Here is a 15,621-nt window from a genome sequence, read left to right as displayed (position 1 = left end):
CTGGATTTGACGCACAGCAGCGTTTTAAGGGCAGAAATCACATTGCATGCTAAATTGGAGGCCTAAAGTGCTTTAAAACATCTTGCATGTGTATATATCAATCAGGTAGTGTAATTAGCGTACTGCTTCACACTGACAGACCAAACTCACTGTGTAACGCACCGCAAACAGCTGTTTGTGTAGTGACGGCCGTGCTGGACTGGTGCGCACCATGACGAAAGTGCAGGTGATGGCGGCTTTCCAGCCCATATGGTCGCCGGGCTGAGGTAGCTCAATGACAGAACAGTGACTGTCCAGCTGATCGAATTTGGTCTGTCCACGAAGCAACAACCTTATTATCTTGGGTGTGCCCCCCCCCCCCCCCCGACACACTCATATAGCTGGCAGTCATTGCTTCATTGTAATACGCAAGCACCTTCACCACCACGACAAGGTAATGATCACGAAGGGGAATTGACACATGTACATGCCTTTTGTTTTGTTGTTGCAGCTGCAGGGCAGCCAGAAAAATTAGGCAGGCATGTACATGCGGCAAAAAAAATTATTATAGCGGCCGCTGCTAGTTAGAAATTCAGGAATCCACCTGGAGTCCTGGACCCTGTTGGTGGTGGCGGAGAAGGCAGTCAAGCGGCGTGCAGGCAGAGATGCTGTGTGTGAAGACTGACTAAAGCTACATACACATGAGGCACGGATGTCTGCAGTTGCATGGAGACAAGCAACAATTGAAAGTCTCCAGCAACGACAGTTGTATACAAGCAACGATTGTATACACGCGGCAACAACCTGTCTGCAACATAGCGGAAACTGTTGCTCAGCAACTTCTGTCGCAGGTTTAATGAACTGTCGTGCTCACAAGAGTTGCTAGAGACTAGCATACACACGACCGCACCGACTTGAGACTAGGGACGGTTGCTGCAACAGCTGTTGCCGGGGATTGCACAAGTCAATCGCCTGGAGACAGCAACAGTTGCTTGCGCGCGCCTCATACACATGGAGGACCTGTTGCTGCAACATGCGCGCGCCATGTGTTTCCAGCAACAGTTGTAGCCCGTGTGTATGGGCCTTTAGTCTTCGGGCAGGCCTTACCGTGCATTGCAGACCACGTGGTCAGATAGACCCTTGACCAAACGCTGTGTGCCAGAGATGACACCACTTGCCTTTCAACATCACGGTACACAGAGGTGCCTGGCTCTTCTACTGACCACATATGCTATTGCTCCGTTGTTATTGCCTGATGAAGCGGGTTCAAACCTGCGAAATGCGTTGCATATTTGGAGTTTATAAATAAAATATATTGACTGTCTTTACTACAGTCGTTGTGTGTCTACTTGGAGGAGGTAGGTCCACCACTACCTCCTCTATTTACCAAGTATTTGGTTTTTAAGCTAATTTAGCTTCCTTTTATCCTTTTGGCGCCTCTGTTCTCCTGCATAATATTGAGTCCACCCTGGGTGGAGGGTTGAACCCCCTTTTTCTCATCTACAGAGAGCGACTTCTTATTCCTGAGTGGGGTCAGGGAAATCTCCCCACCTGCCTTTACAGTGGTTGCCTAATGGTAACCCTGGTTTGTGAGTATTACTATTTACTCTATCTAGTAACCATTTACCAGTACATACTACACTATTGGGGCTCTTGGTGTTCCTTGTTTTTAACATCACGGTACAGTTTGGGCATCACCTTTTTTGAGAAATAATTGCGGCCTGGTATCTTCCACTGCGGTGTGTGGCCTTGCTTTTGTGTGCTGCTTTTCCTCAGGTGGTCATCCCATTGCAGTTTGTGCTTTGTCATCATGTGCCTTCGTAAGAAGTTGTCCCTACACGGGTTTTGGTCTTTCCACGGTTCAATTTTTGGTGGCAGAGAGTACAGATAGCATTGCTCTCATCTGAGGCAGACACAAAATAATTTCCACAACGCTGAGCCCTGTGGTGATGGCACTTTGGTGGTGGCAGCCGAGTGAGTGTTAAGTGAGGTGCCAGAATCAGAGCAGGAGGTGAAAGATATGTCACGCTTCCGTGCGAAAGCTGAGGAAGATGAGTTGTTCTGTGTTGCATAGTCAACTACGTCCTGACAATCTTGGGGCTTGATGGCACGTGCCTTCTGAACACTGTACTTTGGTCCAGGGCCGCACGAAATCACAGCAGCACGACCTCGAACAGACCTGCCGGGTGGCCTGCCTCTGCCTGTATTGCCCATATTGGGGGGGGGGGGGAGGGAGGGGGGCTTCAACATGTTTTTCCAAATTGTGAATCCTCTGTACACAACTGCATCTATTTTCAGATACCAATCTAAACAAAAATTCCGCTCAGCTAAGAACATTATCCTCTCATTCACTTTAGGTACCTTTTTTCATTCCTCTCTTCTAAAACTCTCCCACAATTTGACCCTCACCAACCCTTCAAATCTTCAAACAGGAGCTAATATCACCTCTTCAGGCAAGCACATAATTTAACCTAGGACATTTAAAACAGCTGTCACTGTGTCATACTCCATTATCCATTAATGCACATTCTGCTAACGTACATAGTTTACGTTAAGCCTGGCACATGTGCTATAATTTTTTTTTACTCGATTATATACTACATTTGATTAAAAAAACAAATCTAACTAAAATCAACATAATGAGTGGACTGAAGCTGGGTGCAGTGGGGTTCAGAGGAGAGGGTGAGTGCAGGCAGAGAGGTGTATTAGCATTGTACTGTATAGACTAATTATGTAAGTGATATTAGATTAGAGTTCTGATCTAATATCAAGAGGAGGTTAAAGAGAACCTGAACTGAAAATAAAAAGTCAACATAACCATACACAGGTCATACTTACCTCCTGTGTAACTACTACTCGATCTCTTTCTCCTCTCCTGCGTCCCATTTGTCCACCGTGATCAATGGGTTTCTCTATCCTCCATTTTAAAAATGGCCATTACCCCCTAACAGCTTCCTGGTCAGCACACTGTTAAACTGTAACATCGCCCACTTGAGCCATAGGGAAACATGGACATACCTTGCAAATTCAGTTGTAACTGAAAGCTGCTGATATATAAATTACAGCAACTGGTATATTTCAATTCTGACAAAATATTGTCAGAAGTGGAAAGGATCACTGTAAGAAGAAAATGGTGATCCTCTGAGAGGAACTGACAGTGAGGTAAGTATGGAATATTCATTTGCAGCTACGTCATGTGTTTATTTTTAATAATTTTCCTCGCTTCAGGTTCCCTTTAAGTATCAAAATCAGGTAGGCATCAGTCATGGTGTATCATGGTGTATAGTGTATGTCTACCTTTACTCCTCTCACCTCTTACCGTATATGTATATTGTTATTTCACCTCTATGAACAATTTAAAAGGTCTGCTGTTCTACTGTGTATTATGTGTATTTCCTTTACTGTACACTGAATTTTTAATTATTGTACTTATCTAACTAAACGGCTTTTAACAAAACTGCATTATATTAACATTAGTGATGTTTTACAACATGGAAGCAATATTTGGTTTGATTCTTTTGTCTCTTCTACTAAAACTTACTATATCTTTATTGGATGAATGTAGATGCCAATAGCACTGAAGAAATAAATGGGGAGTATTCCATGACAATTTAATGCTGTAAAATGCCCCAGTGATTGCCTGGAACTACTGAGCATAAATGCCACTAAAATACAAGAACAGGAAAAAAAAAGAAGAGAGAAATAAAAATATCACAGACAGTTGTTCAGTGTGCTGTTAGGTGTCATCCCTTAATATGCAAATACATGGGGTCACACATGTCATCTAGTTAGAGGCAAGCAATAAAAGAGAGTCATTGGTAATGTGAAGATAAGGCATAGGACACTTTCAGTATGAATGTGTTCCCAGTCCCTGGGAAAATAATTAGCTGCACACAGAGATCTTGATAATGACAAAAGAATAGAGTGCCACCTGCTTTGGACAAACCCTTTTGTGAGCCTGTGGAAGTCCCAGTACAACATATTAGAAATGAAAGTGACACCTGTTTAAAGCTGCCATCTGCCTTAACAATAGTGATTTAATGGAAACAGGGATAACACAGACCTATGACAGTCTCCTGAATCTCACCTCAGTTCACACTCACAGTACTAAGTTAAAGAACACTACAAATGCAGCATCAATGTAAATCCAACCTACACTGAAAATCTGCCAACCTGTTCCCTGTTGAAAAATGATTGGGTCTGAGATCTTCCTAATAACCCAAGTCTGTCAGCCAGTAATTGTCAACAAGAAATCATTTGGTTTACATATTACTACATTTCATTGTAATCTGGTTGCTCTGAGATTTTATGATTTATTAATTAATCTTTTAACCACAGGTTACTTCCCCTTAAAACAGTCCCTAAGGTAACTATGTATACATATTGTTTAATGCTGTCATGGTTTTCTTTTGGTAAGTATAGGGTAGGGGGTTTGAGGGTTTAATAACTTATGGGGAATTAATTTTTTTATTGCATTTTAGTGTATATAAGTGTATTTTTACTTTGTGTACGTTACTATATATATATATGTATGTATTAGGAGTATTACTTTTGTGATGCTATTACCTGATGTGAATCTAGGTTGGACCTCTTGTGATAGAGGTTGTTATTGTAATGGTTATGTTTATTGTGTAATGTGAAATTTTAATATACATTGCGAGAAAAAAAAACATTGTGGGTGTTTTGACACCATTCGAGAATGCAAGAGCATGGAGAGCCTCATTTTCAAAATCCATGATTGGAATCTGATTGCAGATTTACTAAGCAAGACACAATGAACAGCAATGGCTCATTGGGAGCTCATTATGTGTTTCCTGGTCATTGATGTGTTTCTGGTAATGGCCGCAGTGACCACAAGCTAATAGCTCTTAAAACAATCAGGAACGTCTTATAAAGATTTTCCCTTAGAAAATATATTAGAATCATTCCTGCAAGCTGAAATAAGTATTATATTAACTTTGATTTACACTTGTAGTAAAAAAGCAACGCTAAGTAAAAAAGCAAGGAAGCTTCTGTCTCCCAAGGAATCTCCAATTACAGTGCTGAAGTTTCTTCACCCGAGCATGCGTTTCCTATGGAGATAGAAGGGCACTTAAACAAGTGCAGTCTATGGGCCCTTATTATTTTTAAAATACCTGTGATTTTTGAGAAAGTAGACATAATTTAAATAGTGTGCGTCCTTCTGTACATCAGACCTATAATTGTTTACCTAGTAATGCTAAGCATACATGGGCTGATAACACCCCAATAAATGCCCTTCCAGTTTGAATTTTACTGAACAATGGCTTGTTCCTACACTGCAAACTGCTCTCTCGACAGATTTCAGCAGAGCATAGAGTTGACTGCCCTTGTTGTACTGCATGATGTAGAAAATATGTACAGGTTACCTATATACTACAATCAGCTATTACCCACACCAAATTTCCCAGCAGCATTTGATAACCTTTTGATAGCAGTGGACAACCTAGAGACCACTTACATTCCATTGCTCTTAACAAATGTATAAGGATCCTGTATAACGTGAGGGACATATTTAGAATACTGGTGCCACAACCCCTATAAAAAGTGTTGGCCACAGCCTCATAAGAGGTTGCCACATCCTTCTCCATGTTTGAAGAATTATCATCCTGGAAGCTACGCAGCCATTCACGTACAAAAGAAAGTTATGCTGCAAAATAGTATAATCTAAAGTGGAAAAACACAAGCCCACCCTCAGAAGATGGCATAGGGAGGGTAATGATGCCTATTATTATTTATTTATTATTATTTAGTATTTATATAGCGCCGACATATTACGCAGCGCTGTACAGTGTATATATATAGCTTGTCACTAACTGTCCCTCAAAGGAGCTCACAATCTAATCCCTATCATTGCCATATGTCTATATTATGTAGTGTAAGTACTGTAGTCTAGGGCCAATTTTTTTAGGGGGAAGCCAATTAACTTATCCGTATGTTTTTGGAATGTGGGAGGAAACCGGAGTGCCCGGAGGAAACCCACGCAGACACGGAGAGAACATACAAACTCTTTGCAGATGTTGCCCTGGCTGGGATTAGAACCGGGGACCCAGCGCTGCAAGGCGAGAGCGCTAACCACTACGCCACCGTGCTGCCTAGACTTTTTTGACCCAAAGAAATGGAGTCACCAATGAATCAATCCTTTTAAAATATGACAGAGGGACATACAATACAGTATATTGCAAAACATAAAGAAGTTGGGAAGCAAAAGTTTTTTTGATTACTGTATATGAGCTTTTCCCATCAGGTCTAGAGGCAGAGACATTCCTCTATTTAATCACTCGCTCAGTGAATGAACTAGCTGGTCTAAATTGCTATGTATATGCATTTTATTTGATATGTTAATCACTATTCAAATGCAAATATTTAAATGAGTGCACTACCATTAAACTTAACTTTTGAGAAATATACTTCATAGCTTGTACATCTAGAGGAGATTATTATTATTGATTTAGAAAGCACCAACATATTCTGTGGCGCAGTACAAAGTAAGAAACAAACATGAGGTACAAAAGAATACAGACAATATTATACACCAATATACAAAATACGAAGGGCCATATGCAATTCACTTTTTCACCTGAGTTTTCTCCTAGGTGATATTTTCAGAACTTTTCATAAAATGCATTTTAAAGAGAACCCGAGGTGTGTTTAAAGAATGTTATCTGCATACTGAGGCTGGATCTGCCTATACAGCCCAGCCTCTGTTGCTATCCCAAACTCCCCTAAGGTCCCCCTGCACTCTGCAATCCCTCATAAATCACATCCGTGCTGTGAGGCTGTGTTTACATCTGTAGTGTCAGTCTCAGCTGCTCCCCCGCCTCCTGCATAGCTCCGGTCCCTTCCCCCGTCCCTTCCCTCCAATCAGCAGGGAGGGAAGGGATGCAGGCGGGGACCGGAGTTCTGCAGGAGGCGGGGAGAGCAGAAAACTGACACAATAGAGATAAACACAGCCAGCTCTGACAAGCTGTTTGTCAGCAGCATGGCTGTGATTTATGAGGGATTGCAGAGTGCAGGGGGACCTTAGGGGGGTTTGGGATAGCAACAGAGGCTGGGCTGTATAGGCAGATCCAGCCTCTGTATGCAGATAATATTCTTCAAACCCACCTCGGGTTCTCTTTAAGCCACCAGCAAGCAAGAAAATACTATAAATACATTTGATAGCACTTTTTCCCCAACTTTTGGGTACTTTTTCAATATTAAAATGCTAAAACGTTAGTTTAAAGAGAAGAGGAAAATTATCTCCTAGGTAGGAGATAACTCAGGTGAAAAAGTTAATTGCATATGGGCAAAAGTTGGTAAAAAATACAGAATTGGTACAAAATACAGAATTGGTAATTACAGTGACAAAATGAACATAAATAAAATGTTTAACAATACCAAGACACAAACGGGTGAGAGAGCCCTGCCCTTGCAAGCTTACAATCTAAATAAGATTTAGATAAGGGTTGACTTACTCTAGTGTATAGAAAAGCTTAAACCATTCAGTAAAGGAACAATACATTGGGGTTTCTAGTGATTTGTATGAATCACGTAGGTATATTAACATGTACATGCGTACAGTGAAATACCTCTCTCCACCCTCCTAATACAAAGACAAGTAATACTTGAATTGTTGCATTTTTGACAAGTAGGGGTACCATTATTAGTAAAAACACTAGGGGGGAGGCAAAGGACATTCATGTCTATTGCATCTAAATATATCAAAGGCAGAATATATACTATTATATACTACTACAAAACTTTCTATGGACAAAATTAGATTGCACCCTAATGTTCATTCAAGGGGAATATGGTGTATTTCCACACTGTGGGAATATAGACAGTCCTCTACAGGGGAGCGCCTTAGCATGTGATGACAACCTCCACCTCACCCATGAAATGGAGCACTCACCGTTTGTATATGACCCTATGTTAGATGGATCTGCAGCACATTTGGGATACACGAGAAATCCCCTAGCCTGCTGTTCCTCTTTCCGGGTTAGGGCAAACCACCATACAAGTCTTTCTACGGACTGCTAACATGTAGTCCTAATCCACTAAATTGAAAGCCTTGTGTGAGTCAAGAGATATCACCCAGTGCCCTTGGTACCCAGAATGTTTCTGGTAGCCAGATGTCCTGTGACATTCTGCCATTCATCGAATATAGAGCGTACATTTTAAATTAGATTTATAATGCAATTAGGCAATGTCCTTGCACCCTAGGAATCATGTAAATTGTGGATTTCAATTTACTTGAAAGTCTCTGGATCACCAAATGACAAAAGCACTTCTGAATTACATGTGGCATCACTGGGGTTAGGTCACCAGTGGGGTGGATATTCCTGCAGAGCATTCCAATTTGCTCATAGAGTGAGTGAGAATATCCTCTGACCCATAGGGCTTGATTCACAAAGCCGTGCTAACTGTTAGCACGCTTGTGATAAGCCCCTTATAAGTTCTGTTCACGCGCAAAGTCCTTTGCACAAAGTTTGCCCGCAGCACGGTGCGCGCGAAATGCCCATTCACCTCTATGCGACGTTTCGCGCGCGCAAAGTTTTGCGCATGGGACTTTGTGCGTGATGTGATTCACAAAACGGTGCTAACCTACTTAGCACCCTGCTTATCATGCCCAAAGGTGCTACTAAGTAGGTTAGCGCGGCTTTGTGAATCAAGCCCATACTGCCTTGGTTTGTCAATCAGGAGGTGTGGATATATATGTTAAACGGCTGTTTCATCATATTCCGTATAATTGTGCTTGGAACACAATGGAGCATATGATCATATTCTGACTAATGCATTTCATTTTTAAATAAAAATGTGCTTAAAAATCGTCTCAGGATTACACAAATACAATCATATGAACCTAGTAAGCTGTACAGTGTCATCATTAAACTCTTGTCAATAGCGCTGAAGTTGCTGAATTAGCCCTCTACAGTTATGTAAGACTTGCTGTAATAATACAAGTTTGACTTGGGGTTTTTTTGGTAAGGTATATATTGATTTAACAATTTTCTACCACAAATTGCACACTGGGAACAAGTGACTTTTTTTTCCTGGATTGAAAAAAAAAAGATGGTTTAGTAGCACATATTTATACAGTTTTCTAGAGCAAATCCTTCTCTACTAGAATTTATACAAAATGTCATGTGTATAACAGGTCAAATGACAATATTTACTCAAATGATGCACAGGGTATGATTTATTAAGGTATGAGTAGATACACCTGTGGCAGTTTGGTGCATTTATGCAGAAAAAGCAAAAGAATATGTTTCAGTTACCAATTTAACTGCTATAGCTGCATGGACATGAGAGTTACGTGCAATGAGCCATGTGTCAAGCGCGCCTCTGACAGTCCCCAAAGCAGGAAGGATTAGTGGAAGGGGACATGTGTCCCCTGAGCCAATCTGTGCCTGAATAATGAGTATGATTGCTGTTACAGCAAGTAACAGCGATTATTCTCTAAAATGCATATAGGATGTACATGACTTCCTGTTACAATCATGCGTATGCGAGCTTGTGTGTGCACACATGCATGGTGACATTTGTGGCCCTTTTCTGCTGTTTAGACTCTTCTGGGGCTGTGCAAACAAAGTATGGCACTAAAATACATTGGAAAAAATTGGCCTGTAGAAAGCCACTTTCACACTTTGAAATGAATGGCCTACTAGATGCCCATCTAGCCTTCAACTGAGAGATATGTGGTATTATTTTAACTTGGATAAGTTGTAGAATAGATTTTAGGGTGTTTAAGTGTTGAGACCTATGTCTTGTAAATTCTTTTTAGTGACAAACTGAATCAAAAGGAATAAAACTTTTATTTTCATATATTCCATACCAAAATAAAAAGCTTAAAAAAGAATTGAAAAAAGAATGCATAAATTATTACCATAGGGGCTTTTTAAATATGTATGCTATGAGGGTATATTACTGTTATTTTTACAAATAAGGGCTTGCAATTATTGCTAGGGTACAATGGGAAAACAAAAATCAACAATATAGAAAAAATACACATTTTTTTTCTCCAGATAATATATTTTCCACATACGTTGCACTAGGGACATGATTAAAATGTTGGGCTAGCCAGGATAAATGGGCAAATAAAATGTGTTGGTTTTATCTATGGTCGCACTGTCTATAGTGGATGGAATTAGAGAAATTGTATATTTTTTTCTTTTTTCCTTTCAAATGCATAGAGAATAAAATAATGAATAATTAAAAAAAAAATCACCCCCAAAATGTTATTGGTAAATGAATGGGAGGAGCACTGAAAAGTGAAAATTCCTCTCATCTATTAGGTGAAAACAACCCGGGGGCTGAAGTGGTTAAAGTAAACATGTTTAGCTGTTTATGGAGTGAAACCCAGGCCCGAGACTTAAATTGTACCTGTCCCTTCCTAACATGACTAGGTATGGTGACAACTGGCCAGTGGAATCAATTTGTGATGCTACACTATCCAGCTAATGGCTGGATAGTGTAGCTGGTGGCTGGATAGTGTAATGGTTAAGGGCTCTGCCTCTGACACAGGCGACCTGGATTCAAATCTTGGCTCTGCCTGTTACAGTAAGCCAGCACCTATTCAGTAGGAGACCTTGAGCAAGTATCCCTAACACTGCTACGGCCTATAGAGCACGTCCTAGTGGCTGCAGCTCTAGTGCTTTGAGTACGCCAGGAGAAAGGTCTGTTTTCGGTGTTTGATGCAGAAGAGAGTAGACACAATTTTTCATTGCCCACCTTCTGCAACACTGACTGCCTGTGCTGACATCATCCCAGTCAGAATAAGACTTTGTCAATCTCCTTCCAGTCTAAAGCCTCATACAACCATATGTGGACAGTTGCCCACAAGTATTGGGACTCCCTTTGGAGATAGTTCAATGCCAGGTCCTATTTAGACATGTCACAAGCCTAGAGGTTAGCAACACATTATGTTGCTATGGAGATGGTGGATTGATGGCGACACCATTGGTAAGTGTCTGTTTTGGCTGATAGAAGTGCTAATCCATCAGACTTCTGACACCAGTACTAGCTGTTGAATTGTGGTGCCATACTTGCTGTGGTTGCATAGCAAAGGATAATGGGAGCTTACCACCTAGAGAGCAGTGTGTGGCTCACTGTGTGCCACAGCTCCACTCAGAGACCAGAGCTGTGACTGGCACTACAAAGCAGGTCATACTTACTCAGCCTTATTCCCACCCTGAAGGAGATGAGGAGCCTACCTGTTGGCTGCACAGTCGGCCCTTCTTCCTAAACAGCATGATATAATTGAACAACAATGCAACCATAATTCATGTGACTCGGTCAATAAACCCATCCATGTAGGTATGTGGCTGCTTTATTATAACTGAAATACCTTGCAAGAGATTAGGGACCTGTCAACGTGCATAGACATGTTTTTCTTTCTTACTTTTGACATAGGCTAAGCAAGACAGAAATGGACCTAAATACATTTTATATGTAATAAACAACTTAAAGGGATACTGTAGGGGGTTGGGGGAAAATGAGCTGAACTTACCCGGGGCTTCTAATGGTCCCCCGCAGACATCCTGTGTTGGCGCAGCCACTCCCCAATGCTCCGGCCCCGCCTCCGGTTCACTTCTGGAATTTCTGACTTTAAAGTCAGAAAACCACTGCGCCTGCGTTGCCGTGTCCTCGCTCCCGCTGATGTCACCAGGAGTGTACTGCGCAGACACAGACCATACTGGGCCTGCGCTGTGCGCTCTTGATGACATCAGCGGGATCGAGGGTACGGCAACGCAGGCGCAGTGGTTTTCTGACTTTAAAGTCAGAAATTCCAGAAGTAAGACCGGAGGCGGGGCCGGAGCATCGGTGAGCAGCTGCGCCAACACAGGATGTCTGCGGGGACCCTTAGAAGCCCCGGGTAAGTTCAGCTCATTTTCCCCCGACCCCCATACAGTATCCCTTTAATTATAATGTACTGCTATACCTGAATGTCTGTAAGATCAGTGGAAAGTATTTTATAAAGTATTTTTGCATAGTCTATATTTTAGCATTTAATGTTTTTCATTAGGAAAAACTACACACAGACAGACCAAATAATAATTTAACTCGTTCCCACTACTTAGGCGAACTGCACAAACAGATGGTCTCACCAGGAGAAAACGGGCGGATAGTTTTCAACATATAATAAGAAGGTTACTTGGAATTGCTAGCAGACTGGATACTAATTCTAGGCCCGTTACAGTTGTTTCAGCGATTGTCCTGGCATGCAAACAGCAGGAGAGAAAATGATTTTGCGAGAATAAAAATCTTTTATTTGTGAGAATCATATGCATTTTCTCAATGTTTTCTGATCAGTTGTTGTAAATGTGCAGAGTTTCTTACTCAAATCAGTCGTAGCACTTTTTCATAAATAATGATGTAAATATAGATTCCTGAAGGAAGGCACTTGCCATATATGGGTCAAAAATAGCCTTATGCGGCTACCAATGGTCACTGCTGACTGCAAATCAATCAGATATAGGTGTGACTCACCCCAGCAGAAAGTCTGCTGTCACTGTTAGGTGTGACAACAAGGTCAGTGATCATTTAAATAGGTTCATATATGACTATCATAAAAACTTCAGTGACCATTGTTGTGCTTTTATTTGAAGACTTTGTGGCCTTTAATCAAATATACACAGCATATACAGATTTTAGAAGTACGCTACTTCACACAAACAATGACAACATTGCTATTAGCATAAACAGTGTAACCTAAGAAATAAATTTGTTTCACAACTCTGACTTATCCTAGCTATACGTGATAAGAGCATCACTTCAAAGTGTATGTATGCCATTATTCAGGAGGTTAATAAACACAATTCTTAGGAAGCCCTAATTAACATTCTAAAAACCCAACCACAAAAATAATTCAAGATTTAAACTGTCAACGTTGAAATAAACTAAGCATATCTATTTTTTGCACCCTTACTGTCTTTGTTACCTATCACAAAGCAACCCCCACCAGCAAATCCCCCTAAGATACTCAAACAATACTTTATAAGTTTTGACCCTTCCTGATGGCTAGACCTAACTCCTACCCCCATTATTATCTTCTCTGTAACCTTCTAATCCTACCATATGTGCCACAACCAACCATTTTCAACCAAGCTATAGTGTGTGCTCTTCTTTGTTTGCAAAACATAGGGCCTGATGCGTGAAAGGCCAGTAATTTGCCTGTGTGTCGGCAGTGCACATCAATTTTACTGGTCCTATTGGCATGAGAGCACCACCCATTACTCTATTATGGGTAACATACCACCATGGCATGTTACAGAGATAACGCATACATTGCTATGGTAATGCACGTTACCCAGAGAACGTGCATGGTGCTAAGAGAGTAACAGGCTGTGCTTCCCTGGCATTTTGGCCAGTCGCCGCATTCTAATGTTTATCCTAGCAAGGGGGTTGACTCACAAAGGTTACTTATTTTTCACCCTAACTGTAAGGAGTGCTAATGCATGAGATAAACAAATAAGGAGAGATAATTCAAGAGATAAATATATAAGGAGAGCTAAACCACGATTTGAGTCAGTTAAGGAGAGCTAAATCATGGGTTAAATCATTTAAGGAGCGATAAATTGTGAGTTAGTAAGTAAGGTGAGATAATTTAACCACTTAAGGACCAGGGGTGTTTTACAGGATCTGTGCTGTTTGGGCTCTCCAGCCCACAGCACAGATCGGGAATAAGGCAGGGCGACCAGGTTTCCCCCCCTTTTTTCCCCACTAGGGGCATGACCTGCTGGGGGGACTGATCACCGCCGCTCCGTGTGGCCGAGCGGGGTGGGCTCCTCAAAGCGCCCTCCACAGCATGATTCCTTCCTACCTCTCCTTCCCTCCCCTTCGCTCCATGGGCGGCACAGGACGGCGATGCGTCCTGCGCCGCCTCTGATAGGCTTCAGCCTATCACACGGCGGCGATCCCCGGCCAATCAGAGGCCGGGGATCGCCGATCTCCTTTACGGCGCTGCTGCGCAGCAGCGCCGTATTGATGTAAACAGCAGGGATTTCTTCCCAGTGTGTTTAGAATTAGGCTGCGAGCCGCGATCGGAGGCTCGCAGGCTGTTCACAGAGATACCCTCCGTAAACTGACATGGAACGCCATGTAAACCACAAACGACCAGCCACCGCCTATCGGCGTTAGGCGGTCGTTATGTGGTTACCGAAGTGACATGTGACATGATGAGATAGACGTGTGTATGTACAGTGCCTAGCACACAAATAACTATGCTGTGTTCCTTTTTTTTCTTTCTCTGCCTGAAAGAGTTAAATATCAGGTATATAAGTGGCTGACTCAGTCCTGACTCAGACAGGAAGTGAATACAATGTGACCCTCACTGATAAGAAATTCCCCTTTTTACCTTTTTCTTGCTCTCAGAAGCCATTTTCTGCTAGGAAAGTGTTTTATAGTTGGAATTTCTCATCAGTGAGAGTCACACTGTAGTCATTTTCTGTCTGAGTCAGGACTGAGTCAGCCACTTGCATACCTGATATTTAACTCTTTCAGGCAGAGAAAGAAAAAAAAGGAACACAGCATAGTTATTTGTGTGCTAGGCACTGTACATATACATGTCTATCTCATCATGTCACATTTCACCTCGGGTATCATTTAATGACATAGCAACCAACCCTTACTCAGCTACAATGCAATCAATAGATTTTTTTAAAGATGTAAATGAACTGGTTAGAGCATCTCTCAGAGTTCCCTTTTCCCCACACTTCCTCTGGTGTTGCTACCAGAAATTAGTGGGCAAACACGGTTTTAAGTGGAGATGGTTTGAACCTTAAAAACATGAGACGGACTGTAACAATTCACAACTAAACCGAGATAAAATGAATGTCTGGTCATCTGGAAAAACATATGCCTGAAAATGAATACCTTTGGTCCCTTTATTTTTTAAGCCAGTGTCTCCTGCAAGTGCCTTTGTTTTCTCGATCGAGTAGTTACCTTAATTAATAAGGCTTTAAGATTTTAATGTGTGCCCACAAATACTCATAATTCATTATAGACATGTCTGCAGTACATCCAAGTTCAGCATCTTATTAATATTCTCATACTATAGGCACGTAGGTTGAGGAATAAGACATCAGCAAAGCCTAACTTCACCTAAAAGTGAACCTGAGGTGAAAATAAACAGAGGAGATAAACAATTGTATCTGTCCTCCTCCTCCTAAAAATGACTTTTTTAGACATTCCATGATTTTATTTTATATTTCAACATTTGCTCAATGGAAGTCAATTAAGAGCCCCAGAGGTAAAATATATGAACTATTGACCTTTTACTATCCCCTCCCCACCCTCAGAAGTTGTATTCTGTCAGGAAATCTTTTATGACTGTAATGTGCTTATCAGTGAGGTTTACTAAATTCCCAAGGTACCAAAAGAGAAGCAGTCACTTCCATGCCTAAAAATTAACTCTTTCAGGCAGCAAAAGAAAAAAAAAAGAAAAAACAGCCTGGTAACGATTAAGTTTTGCACTGTACATAAACATGTTTATCTCATTATGTCACCTCAAGTACACTTTAAAACTATTTGAGAGATTTGGATAAGGCAAGAAAGTTTAAAAACCTCAGAGTTTTTCTTTTTTATTTTTTTTTGCTGGTAATTGTGCCCCCATTGAAGAGAAGTTAATTAAAAGAAGCAAGG

At 41.3% G+C, this 15,621-nt stretch overlaps 1 protein-coding gene across 6 annotated transcripts in view; it reads right to left on the bottom strand.

Moving 5' to 3' along the window:
- The window catches only part of RFX3 (regulatory factor X3), a 367,918-nt gene that overhangs the window by 333,944 nt on the left and 18,353 nt on the right, over positions 1-15,621 (bottom strand). Inside the window, exon 2 of one of the 6 annotated variants that reach the window (XM_068271398.1) lies at positions 12,087-12,195. The exons of the other annotated variants lie outside the window; for them this stretch is intronic. The gene's annotated coding sequence lies outside the window, so the exon portion shown is untranslated. The remainder of the gene's footprint in view (positions 1-12,086; positions 12,196-15,621) is intronic. 6 annotated transcript variants of the gene reach the window in all.

The sequence above is a fragment of the Hyperolius riggenbachi genome, chromosome 1, assembly GCF_040937935.1.
Source record: "Hyperolius riggenbachi isolate aHypRig1 chromosome 1, aHypRig1.pri, whole genome shotgun sequence".
Classification (NCBI taxonomy): Eukaryota; Metazoa; Chordata; class Amphibia; order Anura; family Hyperoliidae; genus Hyperolius; species Hyperolius riggenbachi.
This window is presented reverse-complemented; position numbering and strand designations above follow the sequence as displayed.